Source organism: Pararge aegeria, chromosome 21 (assembly GCF_905163445.1).
Source record: "Pararge aegeria chromosome 21, ilParAegt1.1, whole genome shotgun sequence".
NCBI classification, from domain to species: domain Eukaryota; kingdom Metazoa; phylum Arthropoda; class Insecta; order Lepidoptera; family Nymphalidae; genus Pararge; species Pararge aegeria.
This window is the reverse complement of record NC_053200.1, coordinates 9,293,720-9,311,761: the sequence shown is the minus strand read 5'-3', so window position 1 is coordinate 9,311,761 and position 18,042 is coordinate 9,293,720. Positions and strand designations below refer to the sequence as shown.

General features: G+C 35.3%; 1 protein-coding gene across 1 annotated transcript in view; it reads left to right on the top strand.

Annotated features, from left to right (window-relative positions):
- The first annotated feature begins 6,866 nt into the window (after positions 1-6,866).
- LOC120633335 overlaps positions 6,867-18,042 on the top strand; it is a 58,099-nt gene continuing 46,923 nt past the window's right edge. Inside the window, exon 1 of the mRNA XM_039903527.1 lies at positions 6,867-7,004. The gene's annotated coding sequence lies outside the window, so the exon portion shown is untranslated. The remainder of the gene's footprint in view (positions 7,005-18,042) is intronic.

Below are 18,042 nucleotides of genomic sequence, written 5' to 3'. Positions count from 1 at the left end.
GTTTTTAGTACATGTTATTGCAGCAATCGAAATATATTGTCAGTGTAAAATAAGTAGTATAAAATTTCCAATGTCTTACTATCACGGTCGTTGAGATACAGCCTGGTGATAGACAGACAGACACGCGGACAACTTAGAATTATATAATTTTAAGATTTTGAATGTTATGAATATTTTGATTCTATAATAATAAAGTACTGTAACTGATGTTAAAGATACCTCCGTCATAAAAACACTAAAGAATTCAATTTAAACGGAAGTTAAAATAATTATAAATCAAATAAGACAATCTGAAACAGACCTACAGTTAGGGTTGCCAGGTCGCCAGACCTTATAATTGGACAGACAAGCCAGTATGGCCGGATACTTGAGTAAAAAGGCCGGACCTTACATTATTGAGTATTTTGTGTCTTGGTATTAAAAAGTACGACAAAAATGTTCGTATAATCAAGCTTTTTGAAGTTATACTTCTTTTGGCGCGTTAGGGAGAAATGGTTAAAGTAAATTTATACGATGCGCGCGCACACCGTCATAAAAAACCGATACCATGAAGTTAGCTATAGTCAACATTTTAGTTTTTATAAAAAAAGGTTTGACATTTGACTTTCAATAATTCAAACAATACCTTTTTTCTATTGTTAGTGTCGTTTTCTCTACAAACGTAGAATAAGTAGTAATATACAATATTTGCAAACATTTTTATCTTGTTACACCAAAGAAATATAACTTCTAACGCGTGTACATAAAGTACACACACGTTTTTTTTAAAATTATAATCAGTTACTTGCGCTCGCACACGCCTGGCGCTCGCTCGATTGTGAATCCGTCTTGACATATAGGCATATAAGCCTAACAAAAGCCGGACCCCGTTTCTTTAGATCGGACACGCAATCTAAAAGCCTAACTGTCCGACTTTATCCGAACGCTTGGCAACACTACTAACAGCCCACCGAAAGGTAGCATAAATCACGTGCTTTCACATATTTCTTCTAATAATATTAATATTCTTATCGATTGAAAAGATTCGTACCTTTGTAGTAGGCAGGTATCTGCTATTATTTATTCCGCGCATTCGTTTACAAATCGCTTGTGATATGGAAAGCCATTAAGGTAAAATGCCTACCAACTTTTTTTGAGTGCCTTACGCCCATCTGATTGATGATCTATATAGTATGAACTCATACTATAACTATTGATAACTTAAATTCGAATATATTTAAAATCTTTTTTTTAAGCCTCTAATAGCTAGTTGTCGACTGCAATAACACCTGATAATAAGGGTTGAAGCAGTCTAAGATGGTTACGGGCTAATCTGTTAAGTCTTCTAAGTTTTATTAAACCATACTCCTAATCGGTTAGGCACGTGTAGGCACGTCTTTGCCGGTACGGTGGTAACTAGCCACGGCCGAAACTTCCTACTAGACATCTTCCATAAGCAAGCATTATATACTTTTTTATTTACTCAAGTATATTATATACTTACCTTACTTACTATTACTACCTAAAAGATAGCAAAAAGTTATTGAACAAAATGGTACCTACATACTCTAGTTAAATGTAAATAAACTATATAAAAAAATGTTTTTAATTTTCTTAAAAAATGCGAAGAAACTTTTTCCCCAACCTAATATGTACCTAAAGGATAGAGAAATTTTGTCCCAAAAAAGCACAAGGGATTCAAAAACAATCGTTTGTAACATATTGTGTATATGAACTTGCTTGATTTTTAAAAATGGAATCAAACGCCGACAGATGGATACCGAATTAAGAACATTGTGTCCAAAAACAGTGCTAGCTCATAAGCATTTTTTCCATTTTCCCATTATGTTAAACAAAAATATGTTAAACATTTAGAACATTAGAGGTAAAAATAAATACTGTCAACTACTCGATGGTATGTATATTCTATACATATAAACAATATGTGTAATGGTAACTGACTCCTGTTCGAGAAACACCACTAAAGTGGAGTGGTATTTGGTGCTTCAATATTCACACAGATCTTAATTCTGTGATTTAGATCATAGGTAGGTTATACCTTCGTGGACCAGCCACCAGTAAATCACTGATCTAAGATACGGACAAATAAATATTTTTTTTTTTTTTTTTTATTAACGATAGGCCAGCGTTTGACGACAATCATGCCCGTTAGAAAGCAATGATGAGGTCTAGGTTGGAGCACGCTTGCCTAGAAAAAGCCTATTCACTCTAGCCTTGAAGGTACTTAAATTATACGTGGCAGGAAACACAGTTACCGGGAGGGCGTTCCACATCTTAGCGGCACGTATCAGAAACGTGGATAAAAAACGTTTCGTGCGTGTTGATGGGATATCAACCACATAAGGATGCCACCGCTCTCGGTGTCTCGCTGTTCTGTGGTAAAACGGGGAAGGGGGAACAAGATTGTGAAGTTCCTGAGCACACTCACCGAAGTATATCCGGTAAAAAACCGATAAACAGGCAACATTGCGTCGGTGCTGGAGACTATGTAGTTTCGCCTGCGTTAACGAATTGTCGCCTATAATTCTCCTGGCGCGACGATCCACCGAATCCAAAGCTTCAAGTTGGTACTTGGCAGAGCCACCCCACAGGTGACTACAGTACTCCATGCAGGTTCGCACTTGAGCCTGGTACAGTGCGAGGCGTTGACCTGGCGTGAAGTACCGCCTAACCTTATTGAGGATACCAAGTTTTTTAGCTGCCTCTTTGGCTTTGGACTCGATGCATTTGCCAAAATTGAGATTGTAAGTAAGTGTTATAATAATATTTATTGCAATTTGCAAATTCTTACCGTAAGTTATGCTAACTGACTGCTGAAGACAACAGCTCATTTTACTAATAAATCTATGAGGGACAGATTCAACAATAAGATAATTTTATTTTACGTGGCACCAAGCTGTTACAAGTATTATCTTATGCTAATACAACAAACTGAGATAACCTCTCCCAGCGGGAGGATTTCCAAGCAAGTTTTAATCACGGGTATCTACCTAAATAATACCTACACGCGAGTACCATTAGCTTCAAAGTATAGTGGCCTATTTATCCATGGAGTTATGCAACTACGATATGAGACTGTGAAATACACTTTCGCAAATCGTTTATCAATGAAAAAGTATCGCAGAACTCAATATATTCAATTGAATACTTAGTAGTAAATGAATATTAGTAGTTAATTCATTATCATCATCATCTCTACCTCATGTCCACTGCTGGACTTAGACTTTTGCAGGGATTTCGACTTGCTACGGTTTTTTGCCGCTTATATTCAGCGACTCCTGGTCTGTCCACCTCCTGGACTCTCGACTACTATCACTGCGCTTTCCAGAGCAGGGTCACCTCTGAAGCACCTTGGGACCCGAACGTCTGTCCATCGGTTCTCCGAGGTATGTGCGCCGGCGACGAATCGTTGAGCTATGTCGGTAACTCTGGTTCTTCTACGGATCTCCACATGTTTGATCATCTAGAGAAACGCCAAGAATAGCTCTCACCATTGCCCGCAGATGGACTCTGAGCCTTCTTATAAGGTCCATCGTTATTTTATTTCGGAGCCCTAATTCATCACTGGCGTAGGCTTTGGTCTTCAGGCACAGTGGAATTTCAGACGAAATGATGTCGCGAAGCTTCCTGAACGCTATTCACTGATGTGTTAATTTATGATAAGATTCTATCAATACATTCTCAATATTTAAAAAACCACAAAATGTTCATAAGAGACCTCTGCAAATCCGTAAGCATCATTGGACGACCATTAGTTCAAACGATAATAAAGCCTCAGCACATCTAATTCCATTCCCAGATTCAGAATCACGAAATTAATCGATAGATAAAATTGATTTAGCTTCCAAACCCCATTTTTCTATTGAACAGTGTTTAATGAAACGAAGATATCATTTTCTAATATTTAAGATACCGTTATCCAAAATGTCGTTAAATATACTAATTTATTGAAAAACGAGTTCTTTTACAAATGATAATTTCATACACTTAATAATATTGTGTAGGCAAGGTCAAATTAATGGTGACAGTATGATAAAAACCCCAATCTGTAATCTCTACTGGGATTGGAATAAAGTTAAGAGTTCTTTAACGCTGGGGGATTTTTTTTTATAATTTACGATATCATTTTAAAAGATGCAAGAAAGTAATATATTCCAAAACGATACATATACACAGTCCGAAGAATAGTAGCTTGAAATTAGAATAATGGATTAGATGCCAATGATTATTCAAAACGAGTCAGGAAAAAAATATGGGTCCGTGATGAACAACTTTGATATGATGATAGTAATAAAAATTGTGCCATTGTCCGCAGAAAAGTTTTTGTCGCAACTATTAGTGTGGACGTACGGATAGGATTGGTCGTGCATAAATGTACGAACAATGATAGCTAAGCATTTATCCTTTTTTGGCATATTTCGTGCGCGCACGAGTACGAGACCTTGCATAGTGTGAAAAGCTAAAATTAATTAAAAAATTGTTGGATATGGGTCACAATACATGGACATGGGCCATAAGAAGAATAACTAATAAAATAAATTATTTGAAATATTAGCAATTAATTTATTTTATTATATTATATTTATATTAGCACGTATTATATTTATAGTACCCACGTACTCACACAGTTGTGAGTGAGTACGTGCCAGCGGCCATCATGGAACGATTTTGATGAAACATAGCTGAGAACACTCCCGACTAATTCATATTTTAAACATCCGTTTGGGCAATACAACGCCACAGCCACACACACGCACTTACACACACTTTCACACAAACACACACATACGCATAGACACACACACACAAACACACACACACACACGTGTAAAAAAAACACCGACAAGTCAAACTTATAGCTGAAGTCGTACTTCTGGTAAGTATTTGCTTTTGCAATGAGCCCACCTGAACTTAAATTTGAAAACGTATTTTTTCTTCTGTTATACCCCCTATGTATGCATTTATTTATATGTATATTTTAAGCACTGAGCGTACCTAGTTAACATATATAATAGTTATTTATCTGCACTAGAATCACGATGCGACGCCCAAGAATTATTACTGAATTAACAAGATTAGAAAGGCCCTAGAAAAATCCAATTAACATATCGATGGCCTCGCCAGCTGAGCCGTTTACTAGGTATAATAGCCAATAGTCATATCAATTTATTAATTTTAACTTTATATTTACAATTTAAATTCAAAACTATTCCTATTGATATACAAGATCCAAGATAATCTGTTATCACCAAGCCTATAACAGTCCACTGCTGGGCTAAAGACCTCTCTTAAAGGGAGGGTTTGCCCATAATAACCTCGCTGGGCTTGTGATCGCAGTTGATAGTAGTAGCACGGAAGACGCTGCTGCCAGTTCTAAATTTCCTTAGTTGCCTCTTTCGCCTCGTTTTGTTACCTGCCGCCACCACAAAGCATGTAATGTTAATCTTTACTACTAGATAGTATATATGCGAAAGTGTATCTGTTTGTTTTTTGTTTGCTAACTATGTTTGAAACCCAGGAAAAGAGACGTTTGCATTGCCAGGTTTAAAAAAAAAACGACCAAACGCGGGAGAAGTCGCGGGCAAAAATATAGTAAATACAGTTTCAAATTTACTCGTAAAATGTTTACAAATAGAATTAACAAGTGAACTTTTTCGTTAATTTGCACTTAGCATAAATAATAAATTGTTCAATTCACATAAAAATCTAAATACTTACTCGGTGAACCTACTCAGTTATCTATTGTTTTCTAATAAGTCGTAAAATTTGTTAGTACTATAAAATTTACTGGAAATAGAGACAGTTTTTGAATGTTTGCAATTTAAATTTTTGACCTAGATTTCTGGTTTGGCTTGGCAGTGATATTCCATAAAACTATAGGTACATATTTTGTCGTACCCCTTTGGCTAACTTTGATATTTTTACAATACTGCCAAGCAATTAAGGGTTTTATAAACTTCCATATTTCTTCCAGGAGTGTGAGCTTTTATACAGTCTAGACTAGGCTTCATCAACACTTACCAGCGTTTAGTTGTATGTAAACTAGCTCTGCCTGCGGTTTTGCCTGTGTTATTTGTATCCTTATTTCACTACTAATGTGATAACTGCAAAAGTCATTCAACTTTGTATTTAGAGTCGTAATAACAATTAGAACACGTACTCGTATTTCACAGTCCCATTTATTATTATTTCACATCCCATATAAAAACCATGCATAATGAAAAAAAAAAATAAGCCTATGTCACTCCCTGGCCCTTATAATACTTACTGTCTCTATGCAAAACCTCCTCTCTGCTGCTACGTATAAGAAGGTGAAACAAATAAATTCACTTTCACAGTTATTTGAGTCGTAAATTTTTAAATTCTGATTCTATCAGACTAACCATCCAACCAAGCAACCAGGTGTAAATATTGCCGGATTAAAATTGTTACTTGATTTGATGCCTTAAAAATAAACGCCTGTGTTAGACTAGTATCCGTTATTTAAAAAAAAATACGTATCTATGCCGATAAGAGACTACCGATATACTTACCTTAGAATATGTACAAACGACAAAAACGATATGTGGAGTATGTACAATAGAAATGACTGAAATGAAACTTTTCAAAAGCGGGTGTTCAAACAGCCTTGGCTTGCCAGGCAAAATTATGTTATCGTTTATCATGTATTGTAGTTTATTAATTGGCTTAAAGGCTAATCTAGAACTAGTTGTTAAGTTACGTTTCATAACCCTCTGTATCTTTGGTTATTTAAGCAAACATATCAGTGTGTCTTCCGGACGGATATGGCATGTGCACACTGCAGTGTAGGGCAGACATAGTGGCAACTCGCGTTGTGAACATTTCTTCGAAGGCCGTTCGTGAACAACCACGCGACAACGAAGCGCGGGTGAAAATCGCGAGTTTTGTGTGGTTCTCCGTTACCACTAAGAAGTTAATTTTTGTTGTCTGTGCAATTGTCTGTGTTAGTTTCTGTTATCTGTGCGATCAATATGGAGTAAGGTGTGAGTAGCTAATGTTTTCTTTATTTTTTGTTATCGCGGCAAACTTTCGTGTCTATACTTTATATTATTTTTTTTTGGTTCCTAAAAGAAAGTTTTTATTTTTTTTCAGTAAGGTCAATAGTAAGTAGATACTAAAGTTTTTTTCTATTCTTGTTTAATAAAGGAAAATTTTGATAACAATATTTTTAGTTAGATATAAAATGATTTAAATTAAATTCTTAAATGTAAGTATATACGTAAGTATAACTGCAACTGGATATTATTAGACTGGATTAATAAAACGTAAATAAAATAATAATATCTAAGTTTAAATAAATAAACAAAAAGTTTTTAAGATAAAAGCTGCGTGGGAGGACATTTAGACTTCCTACGCAAATAAATGTTTGGACACTTTTATTAAGCTTAGAATAGAAACTTAAAATTTGCATGCAAGAAAGATTACAACTTAATCCTTTCATTTTGCGGTCAAACTACTCCGTTACAGTAGGTGTATTATTTTATTTACAGAAAACGACTAGAATCTTCCATTACCCTACTTAAAAGCAATAAAGTTTTTTTCGAATCGATCAAAAAGGAAGCGATTTATGTATGTAATGTTAACATCCATCATTCGAAAGCAAGTTTCAAGAGTTCAGGGCAAAGAGCATATAAACATACGTTTTCAAGTCATGAATATTTTAAAATTTGACCGGTCGTAAGAATTACGACCGGACCTGTACCGAGTTAGAGAAATGGAAGTGACCAACCGCGTTCATCGTGGAGCACGTTAACACTTCTTTTGTGACGATAACCGATAATCCTCCAGCAAGCTCGTAGAAAATGTTTATCCCACAGTTTTATTCACTTTCCGAGCATGGGATGATAATCAAAAAAAAATACGTGTTGTTAGCATAGAGAGGTAAACTTATCCTTTTCCTAGTTTGATATAAACGGGGGAATAAAATATTTGTTAATAAATAAATAAATAAATAATAAATATACTACAACAATACACACATCGCCATCTAGTCCCAAAGTAAGCGTAGCTTGTGTTATGGGTAGGTACTAAGATGACTGATGAATATTTTTATGAATAGGATACACAAATACTTAGAATATACATATAAACACCATGCACCCTGAAAAACATTCATGTTAATAGCAGAAACATTGTCCAGTTGTGGGAATGGAACCACGAATTTGTCTTCTCCTGCAGCGGTGCAGGGTTTTAATGATAGTTGAATAATTGGTGCTGCGTGCAACAGGGCTTAAGCAAAGCTTAACGTAAAGCTTCCATAGGAGAAGAGGCCTGTGCACAGCTGAAGGATATTAAATGGGCTAAGAATAAGGTGATCCATACTTTTACAGATATAACATGAACCTTACTTATACTCAACCTCCTCTCTGAGGTTCCTTATTTATCTTGCAAAATAGAAATGAGTAGTCAAAAGGTATATCCTAAGGTTTCAATTGATGCTACTTTCGCTTTTATGTCGTAGGAACCGTTTTGCCAAAGGAAGTTTATAAAACGGTATTCACCCGTTGCGTTGCACTCTAAGTAAACGCTTGATGTAAGTAGATAGAGAGGAGTAAAAATCTAACATCAGTGAGCGAGCCCGGGCCGTCCAACTAAGAAACCGCAGTGGTAACTACTATGTCAGACAGGTCATCAATACGTATTAATATGACATAAAGCGCAATATATCAAAGGATTGAAAACAACTGTTTGTATTGTTGTTCGCAAATCCGATTTTATTTGTATCACTGAACAGTTATGCTATAATTCAATGATGTATGTCCAGGGCCAAACAGGTTATGGCGAAGGATATACTGATATAAAATAATAAATATTGATGTTCATACGATTAATTATTATTAATAATGGAAGGCTCAATAACTTCTACCATGGCATGGTAAGGACTCTTAATCAATTATGCTGGTTTTTAGTCATGGTCTTTAAGACTGCCTAACCAATATTACAGCCTCGGTTACTTTGGTGTTTGTAATTTCCTTTAAAGCAGCGTGATTGGTTTAATCCCTTATCTGCTCTGATCTCTCAGAGCAGATAAGGGATTAAACCAATCAACCACTATAGTGTACCCATATCAGCCAATCCGTCACAGCGATCGATTGCACGCATATCGCAGTGATCCAAAGCTTCGAAACTTCCTTCCATCGGTCACTGCGTTGGATCGCTATGCCTTGTTTGCAATGTAACGTCGGCGAATGCGATCCATGAAATCGCCTTCGATGCAGGCATAGGTACATTACGTGCAAATCGCTTGCCGCGGATTCCCAAGCAACCATTTGCCCGATGTATAATGAACAAGTACGACCGATAACTTAGCTCTATATTTATAGTAGCATCAGGAAGCTACCAGTGCACCCACGGGCTTTTCCCACTAGTGGGAACATGGGGAATTCGTATTTACACCCAATGCGTTAGAGTAGGATTAAGATGTAAAAATTTGTCAATAAATCGTGTCGATGTATATATCGTGATGATGTATACACAATGCACTTTTAAAAAGTTGTTAATTCCAAAATTCTAAATTCATTAAAAGCATCGCGTCGGACACTTGGAAATAGTGGATGGGAGTAGTGGAATCAAATCTTACAAAAAAACATTTTATAAAAGCAAACTTCTTTTTCATTTCCATCTAAAATAAATTGTCTTTTATCTAGTTTGTAACCCATGAATATCTAACCCAACAGTGCATTCAATCCAAACTTTATCTGATGTTGCTAATGCATGCTATTTATAAGCCATACAATATTTAAGACATCCAATTAAAGTGGCCATAAATTCCCGCTTTTTGCCATTAATGGTCCTATTTTAGACACAAGAGTTAGAATGGAAATAAAATTTTATTTTAATCTAGCACTGAATCTTTATTAACACCATTCTGGTACATCCATATGTTTATACTGAAAACACCGTTATCTAGGAATTCATTTGGCTATCGAAATCACACTGGCACATAAATAAAAAGTATTATTTTTGCGATATTAGTTTTTATTACAACACTGTATTTAAAGCGCTAAATCGTGATAGATAGTTATTAGTTATTAACTGTCAGTTCAGTTGAAAACTTTTAATAGAAGTGATGTTTGATGATTCTAAAGATAGATACAATTTGTTTGCTACTTTATTGGTGTTAGTGTCTGACTCTGACTTTAGTTTCGGTCAATTATGCGCTAGATATAAAAGTCCCATATAAATCCAAATCCAAATGCTTTTCGCGAAGTATAGAAAAATTAAGCTTAATTTTCATAATATTCCGTGGATTTCCGCAAAGTAACGAAAGCCTTGAAATTTCTTTACTTAATTTAAGATATTCTCTCATTTCATTCTTCATTGGAAGTTCATTAAACTTTGCGTTGGAACTCTGGGGATCTGGACTCCACAAAATATGTAAAGATCGTTTGTAATACTTCCTGGGAAGAAGAAGTAGACTTCTTCGGGATTCAAACATTCTGTGTTTTATTTCGAGACCCAAACAACTAACTTCATCAAAATCTATTCAACCATTTTAGCTTATAGGAAAAAAACCGGTTTACCGTTAGATCCGCCCGCATCTGCAATGAAATGTTTTCTATTAAACTCTTGGTTCCACCATATATATTTAAAAAATCCCTTCAATATGTAAATTTGTTGTAGGTTGGAAAAATCAACAAACTTTCTCATTTATAATGTTAGTATCTAAGGAAACAAGGATCTTTAAATAATGGTCACATCGTGAACTTCTAAACAGTCAATAATGCCTTTAAGGACTTTCTCCACAAAAATACATACGAAGTGAAGTATGTGACCTTTTTGTCGCGCTCTTGCAAGGAAACCTACAATTGTATCTGATGACCTTTATGTAAATAGCTATAAATCTAATTGACCTGTACTTTGTATAGAACAAGAAAGCGTTTTCGCCATTATATCTCTTAAAGTCCTCGGTAAGGTCATGCATCAGAAACTCTTTGACAATGAAACCTACGAGTAAATAAATACAATACTATCTCACGCAATTTTAGGCTTTACGATTGAAGCTGTAATGGCTGTATTACTTTATACATTACTGCCCATCCTTCGTTCAGCCATAGAAATATACATTTTGTACAGGTTTATAAGTAGGTTTATAAATAATTTGCTATGAAGATAGGTCTATTTGAGCTTTGTATTCAGCCGTGGGGTTGAGAAATGTTAAGGCTTTGTCGTTTTGTTGATTCTTATTGATGCTTTTCGTATATCTATTTATTGATTACTGTTCATAATAAACTCATGATCTTGCGGTTACATTTACACACAATATCTACTTATGTGTTTTATTGTAGACTGGAAAGGTTAGCCGACCGTTTGATCGATCTTACCCATCGATATCACGTGATGGCCATTGGTTGGTCATGATGAATTTAATGTGAAATGCGCTACCTTGAATAAAACTGGCTGTCAACTGCCTCGATACAGTATATATGGCACCACTTTATTCACATCTGAAACAAGCCAATATGGTTTATTTTTAAGTTAAAATCTAAACAGTATAGTTATTATTTACACTCTTAAGGAATTCTCAAAGCTTTTAGTTTATTTAGTTACTGAAAATACGTTTTTAGTACAAACGCTAATATATATTTTTTTAAATACGTCTTCCTAACAAAAATGTGTGTACATTTTAAATAATTTATGTACATCCATATTTAATTATGTTTTTTTAGATATGCTAATAATAAGTTTATAATTAATAGAATAAATACTGTCTTGTTGTACTGGAAAACATTACTTATCATAAACTATTATTTGAGTACTAGCTGTGACTGTGGCTGCGTCCGCGTGACTTAGTAGTATGTAGAAGTAGTAACTAGTAGGTACGTAATATTTAGCCGTACCATTAATATTTGTTTCAGAGTTTGAGCAAAACAAAAGATACATAACCTACGAAACAAATCCCGTTTGAACCCTTTATTTTCCCGGGATAACAGTACCCATGTTCGTCTCCGGGAGCTACCTATGCGCCATGTTTCATTATGATTGGTGCAGCGGACAAAGCTAACAAACTAACAAACAGACACACTTTCACACATAATATTAGTATGGATTCCTCTTCAGTTTCCACTTATAGAGAGTTTTTATCTTATGAATTGACATGTTACTGCTATTATGTAACAAAGAATGAACTTTAATGATCATTAACTTACAACAATAAACCAAGGCGTCGGATCAGATTATTACTGTTTTTCCATTCCTTGTTCCCACAATAACTATTGCTACGAGTATTTCCGCTTATCACGTCCGTGGACGCATGCTTAAACAAAGTTTGGTCCTACCGTCATCTGATTAAAACCTGCAGAGCACCGGCTCTAACCTTGGGGCACAAAAATTTTCAATAATATCCCGGAGCAAATGAAAAAAAATTTAAACATGAACATGTTTATAAGCTAGTTAAAATATAATTTCTGGAGAAAGTTTAGTATGTTAATGAAAATAGCAGTATACCCGCGAATAGTAGCAGTGCTACCCGCGATGAATAAGTCAGTAAGTACCTAGATACTTCACGTATTTTTTTTATTGTAATTATGTTTAGACTTACTCACCGTGAGTAAATAACACCGCTTGGCGCAGCTAGTATAAATTTAAACCCGAGCATTTTGGTATGGCAAACGATAGCTAAACATGGATTTTTGTAAAAAAAATTGTAAAAGTAACCTAAAATTTATAAGTCATTGTAATGGAGTAGTAAAAACGTTTAGTATATGTAAATAAATAAATACGAGATAAGCATTGACTTTTGCTTTCTATATGATTGATACCATGACATTTGACCACAACCTCGCTTTCGGTATGATTTCCTTGACGTTGAAATCTTAATTTTTACTGACACTTGAAGACTGAAGAGGTGTCAAACATTCATACTAATAATAGACTTAAATGCGAAAGTATGTCTGTATTTATTTATTTATTTATTTATTTATTTATTTATTGCTTACCTATATTCAACTCACAGCATCGATCTAGATACAATTTGGCAGACATATAGCTCGCATCCCGAAGATCGAGATAGAATACTTTTAATCCCGGGAAAATAAAGGGTTCCTACCGAACTCAACAAAAAATTTTGTGTTTATTGTTTTGTGTAAGGCTTCACCACCGAACCAACCTTATTTGATAATTTAGCACAGAGATAGACTGCATCCTGAAACCGGACAATGGTATTTTTTAATACGAATTATAACATAAAGAGCTTTATTATAGTCATCAACACCATCATATCATTTTATTACCGGCCCACCCGGCACCTGCACGGGTCTCATCCCAGAATGAGAAGGGATCCAGCCGTAGTCCACTACACTGGCCCAGTGCGGTTTCAGACCATTGTTAAGAACACTCAGGCATGCAAGTTTTCTGACGATATTTTCCTTCCCAGTTAAAGCAAGTGATAAATATGTCTGCACTTAAAAAATTTAGAGGTGAGTGCCAGGATTCAAACTTGCCCCAGAAATTGAAGGTATACCACTATCACAGCTTCTAATCAACCAATTCGAGAATTGCAAAGCTAATGGATTTTTAAATTCTCTTCTAATTTGTTCTACTGTGTTCACATTGTTGTGATGGAGATAATTCTATTATGGAAGCTTTTACAACTCAAAGATTCTAACTAATCTCTGACCTGCAACAAACTCAGCACTCAGCCGGAGTTTTTTATCTCCCTATTACCTCCCTATAATATCTTCATCTTATCAATCTCTTCTTCTTGTCCTTATTCCACGCTATGTGACGTCGGAACAACATGTCTTCTTCAATTCACTTCTACCAGCCAATTACTAAATCTTCAGCTTTTGAAATTTCTTTATGCAAATTCAGAAGCTTCCAACATATTGCGCATAGTCATTATGTATCGCGCGTTCATAATAATTTATTGCTTGTGATCATTGAATTACATTAAGAACATCAATAATGTGACATTTTATCCTTTTAAATCCATACTTTTCAACTATTACTAGTAATAAATTACAGAATTAAGTTAAGGCTATTGATGTAATATTTTCTATTAAATTAGGATTTTTCTTTATTTAGCAATCCATCAATTCTTAAAAGAACCCTTATTATGCAATCAATAACTTTAACCTATTAAATTAGGTGTAGAATATCAGTATTTGTACAATCATGTAGTCTAGATTTATCGTTTACTCTTTAAGCACTTTTGAAACGTCAAGTCTGTCTGTTTGTAGTAGCTCTATCACCGCCCTTCCCAAAATTAATAATTTAACATTAATTTTTCTTGTGAGGGATGAAAGCGGAGCAAGAAGCAACCTTGTCTTTAAGAAATTCATCAATTGTGATCCTAAACAACCAATACCTAATCTTGCTATTCTAAAAACAGGATATGGGTAATAATAATAATTAATGAATGTTAAGTAATGTAATTCGATTACAAATCATTAGTAAGAGTATTATAATATTGTAAATAAAACTTTTAACTAAATTGAACTTACTTGCGTAAGTAAACAAGGAAAATAGAGCGCCGAGAGCAATCATGTTTTCGGGTGATACCTAACTGATAATGTGATAAAATTATCATATCTTTTGTGAAAAATCTGATTGCTGCGTAAAAACGCACCCAAATAGTGTATTTATAATAAAGGAACACAACTGAATAACACATAAATGAAAATACTTTTATTGTAAGTATACCCATAACAGAAAACTTATCACAACACAGCGTATACAATAAGGTGGCCTTTTGCTACATAGCTATCTATTCCAGGCAACCAGTGGCGTAAAAAAAACCTTTGTATAACGAGAGGCCTTACTTTCGAACCTGTCTTTTAATCTAGTAAATATGTCCATCCAAATAATTATTACCTTACCGAATTCTTTATGGAAATGGAAAGAACGGATTATAACAAAAATATCCGATCATGAAAAAAATAGTAAACAAGGACAAGGAGTTTTAGAAATTATAACACGTTCCACCCCAGGGTATGAACAATTTTAGACGTGACAAATTTTCATCTCGTTTCGTGCATATACGTGGGATCAGCGCACGTGATTCGATCCCATGAGAATATTCTATTCGTGCTGTTTCCGGTATGTGAAAACTAATATTAGACCTATACAGACCCATTACGTATTTGACATTTATTTTTTCTGCTACGAATTTCTCAGAGTTAAGGAATTGTCGGTATCACGTTTTAGGATTCATCATCTCAACCAATTTACGTCCACTGCTGGACATAGGTCTTTTGTAGGGAGTTCCACAATGCACGGTCCTGGGCCGCTTGCCTCCAACGGCTCCCAGCTACTCGCCTGATGTCAGTTTTTCAGTCAGTTTTAGGATTAGTAGAACTTTTTGTGAGGTCTGAGGTCTGGTCTGGAACTGAGGTCGTCCGGGGAAGTACTACCGCCACGCTTATTTCTGCCACAGCATTGTTGAACTGCTGTCTTCCGGTCAGAAGACCGTGCGGTTGCCGGTGTAATTACAGTTAGTAAGTTTATTATAATACGATTTAAAACCCATAAACCCGCATAAGAGCAGCGTGATTGGTCAATGTTTTTTGACGCAATCGTATATAATAGAGGTTAGTTTTGCCCAGCAGGCTGCGGATTATTGAATTTATATGTATAGCAGCAATCTTCAAACCGGCTTTAAGGTTAACCCTCCTTGACCCCATTCTCACGTAGTAGTTCCTAGGAACATCACTTTCTCGTTGGTGTCTTCAGTTTTGCATGTATCATCTATTAATAATCTAACATTGACTACCGTTTTACAGCGATTATCATCTGATCTAGGGTAGCCAGTAGCCATTTTTAATAACTAGAAACTACAAAAATATGTATTTATAGGTATGTAGTTAGGTACTGTAATATATCGTTATGATAATATTGTAATATTTTTAAATATACTCGTACTTACACACAGTAGTGTGTTAATTGAACTAGAGAGTATAAATAATAGATCAACATCCTATAAAAGTCCACTGCTGGACTAAATGCGTCTCCCACCAGGAGAGTTTGCCCATATTTAATCACTAAGCTGGGCAGACGGGTTGGTACGACACACGCCGGAAGACCTGGGTTGGTGAAAACAGTTGTTTTCTGATCTACCGTCACCACGCAGGCGCAACTTTTAACAGTTATGTTAGATTTTTATATACTCCTATATCTGATGACTTAACAGGGGTGTGCACTTGATACAAACACAAAAGCATTGCCTATTCTACCATCTTTGTATAACTTGTACCGCCTATTCTAGCATCTTTGTTACATAACTCATATAGATAAATGATTTCTATTTTTGCCATCTTCCTCCGTTTTGCCTACTCTGGTCAAAGACCCTGTCTAAGCCAAGGCTGACTGTATTGTTAATTTACTTTGCGTGTACGGCACTAACTACACACAAAGCCAACAATGTGTAATACTACAAAATACATCTTGTTCTGACATTTCCCTTCATGATACCACGCCTTTAAATTGATAAATAACCTACTATGATAAAGTCACAGTAATAAAACCATTTTGCCTACATAACCCTATGAGAAATGAACTAATAATGAGAGTAAAATGAGCTAGCTAAAAGTCAAGCTATAGCAGAATTTGTAGGACTGTAAAGTATTTCGCTAAAACATTATTTTCATATGGTATCCAGCATTATAAATAAAAATAGCAATTATTTTCGGAAGATCCTTCATTAAACAAACAGCAGTTATTATAATCAAAGGTTTTGGCAGGGTTTTCCAAGACAGACCCTTGTAATTTCTTGACGAAATAAAACTTCTTCTTAGTCGTTTCAGTCTTGACAGACTGGTCGTAGTCGTCATCTGGGTGTTGTGGCTCGCTTGACAATTAAAATGTAAAGTATTGTCAAGCGAAATAAAACTACTAGGCCAAAAAAACACGTATTAATACGGTCTTGCTCCCAAACATGTGCCAACCCTAATCTGACCCCTACGACTCGGAGCAGGGAAACCTGTGTACTGATAATGATGATTATGATGCAAATACAGCACGCTAAGTTAGGTACAATTGGATTTATCCTAATGAGCTTTCTTCACCATAATGCTTAAAACTCCTTTCAATTAACACACTTCAAGTCGTATTCATTAAGGAAAACTAACGGCGTTTGCCTCTAAAGGTTTCGTTTAATTATAGTAGTATATATAGTAAATATAATTCGATGTCATATCCTTATCTTATTTGGAAAGCGGTGATAGCCTAATGTTTAGGAAGGAAGCGGTGATAGTCTAGCGGTTAGGACTTGGGCTTCACTTTCGAGAGGGGCTACGTTCGAACCCCGACACGCACCCCTCAATTTTTAAGTTATGTGCTTGCACTCGCTTTAACGGAGAAGGTAAACATCGTGAAACAAACAACCTGCATGCCTGAGAGTTCTCCATCCTAGTTGTCAAAGGCGTGTAAAGTCCACTTGCCGCATCTGGCATCGCATCTGGGCCGGTAATGGATCGATTTGAAAAATGATAAAATAAAAAAAATAAAAATTTGTAGGCATAGGTAGTGCGTACAGCAATAAACAATTACCTATTTTAAACGAGTACCAACTTAGTGCCTTAACCTGTTTCAAATATATCATTCATGCAAAACGTATTTTATTTTCCTAAACCGTAAATAAGAATAAAATAAATTGATATCAGGTAGGTATATTACTACTAGCAGTTCCAGGTAAACTCAAACCTTCCATTAAAATCTAATCAGTCATTACCGTCTTGCAAAATACAACATAATAATAGGGACAAACCATAACTTATCCGTAGAACTAGCGGGAACAAAATAACTAAGGATCAGATACAAATCTCTAGCTCCCTGGTTGGTATAGTCTAGTGATTAGCATCTTCGAAGTATTGATCACGGGTTCTTGGATTCTATAAATAAATAAATAAAAATAAATATACTACGACACACATCGCCACCTAGCCCCAAAGTAAGCGTAGCTTGTGTTTTGGGTACTAAGATGACTGAGAAATATATTTATAAATGATATAAATAAATAATAATATAGATAAACACCCAGATACTGAAAAACATTCATGTTCAGCACACGAATATGTACCAGTT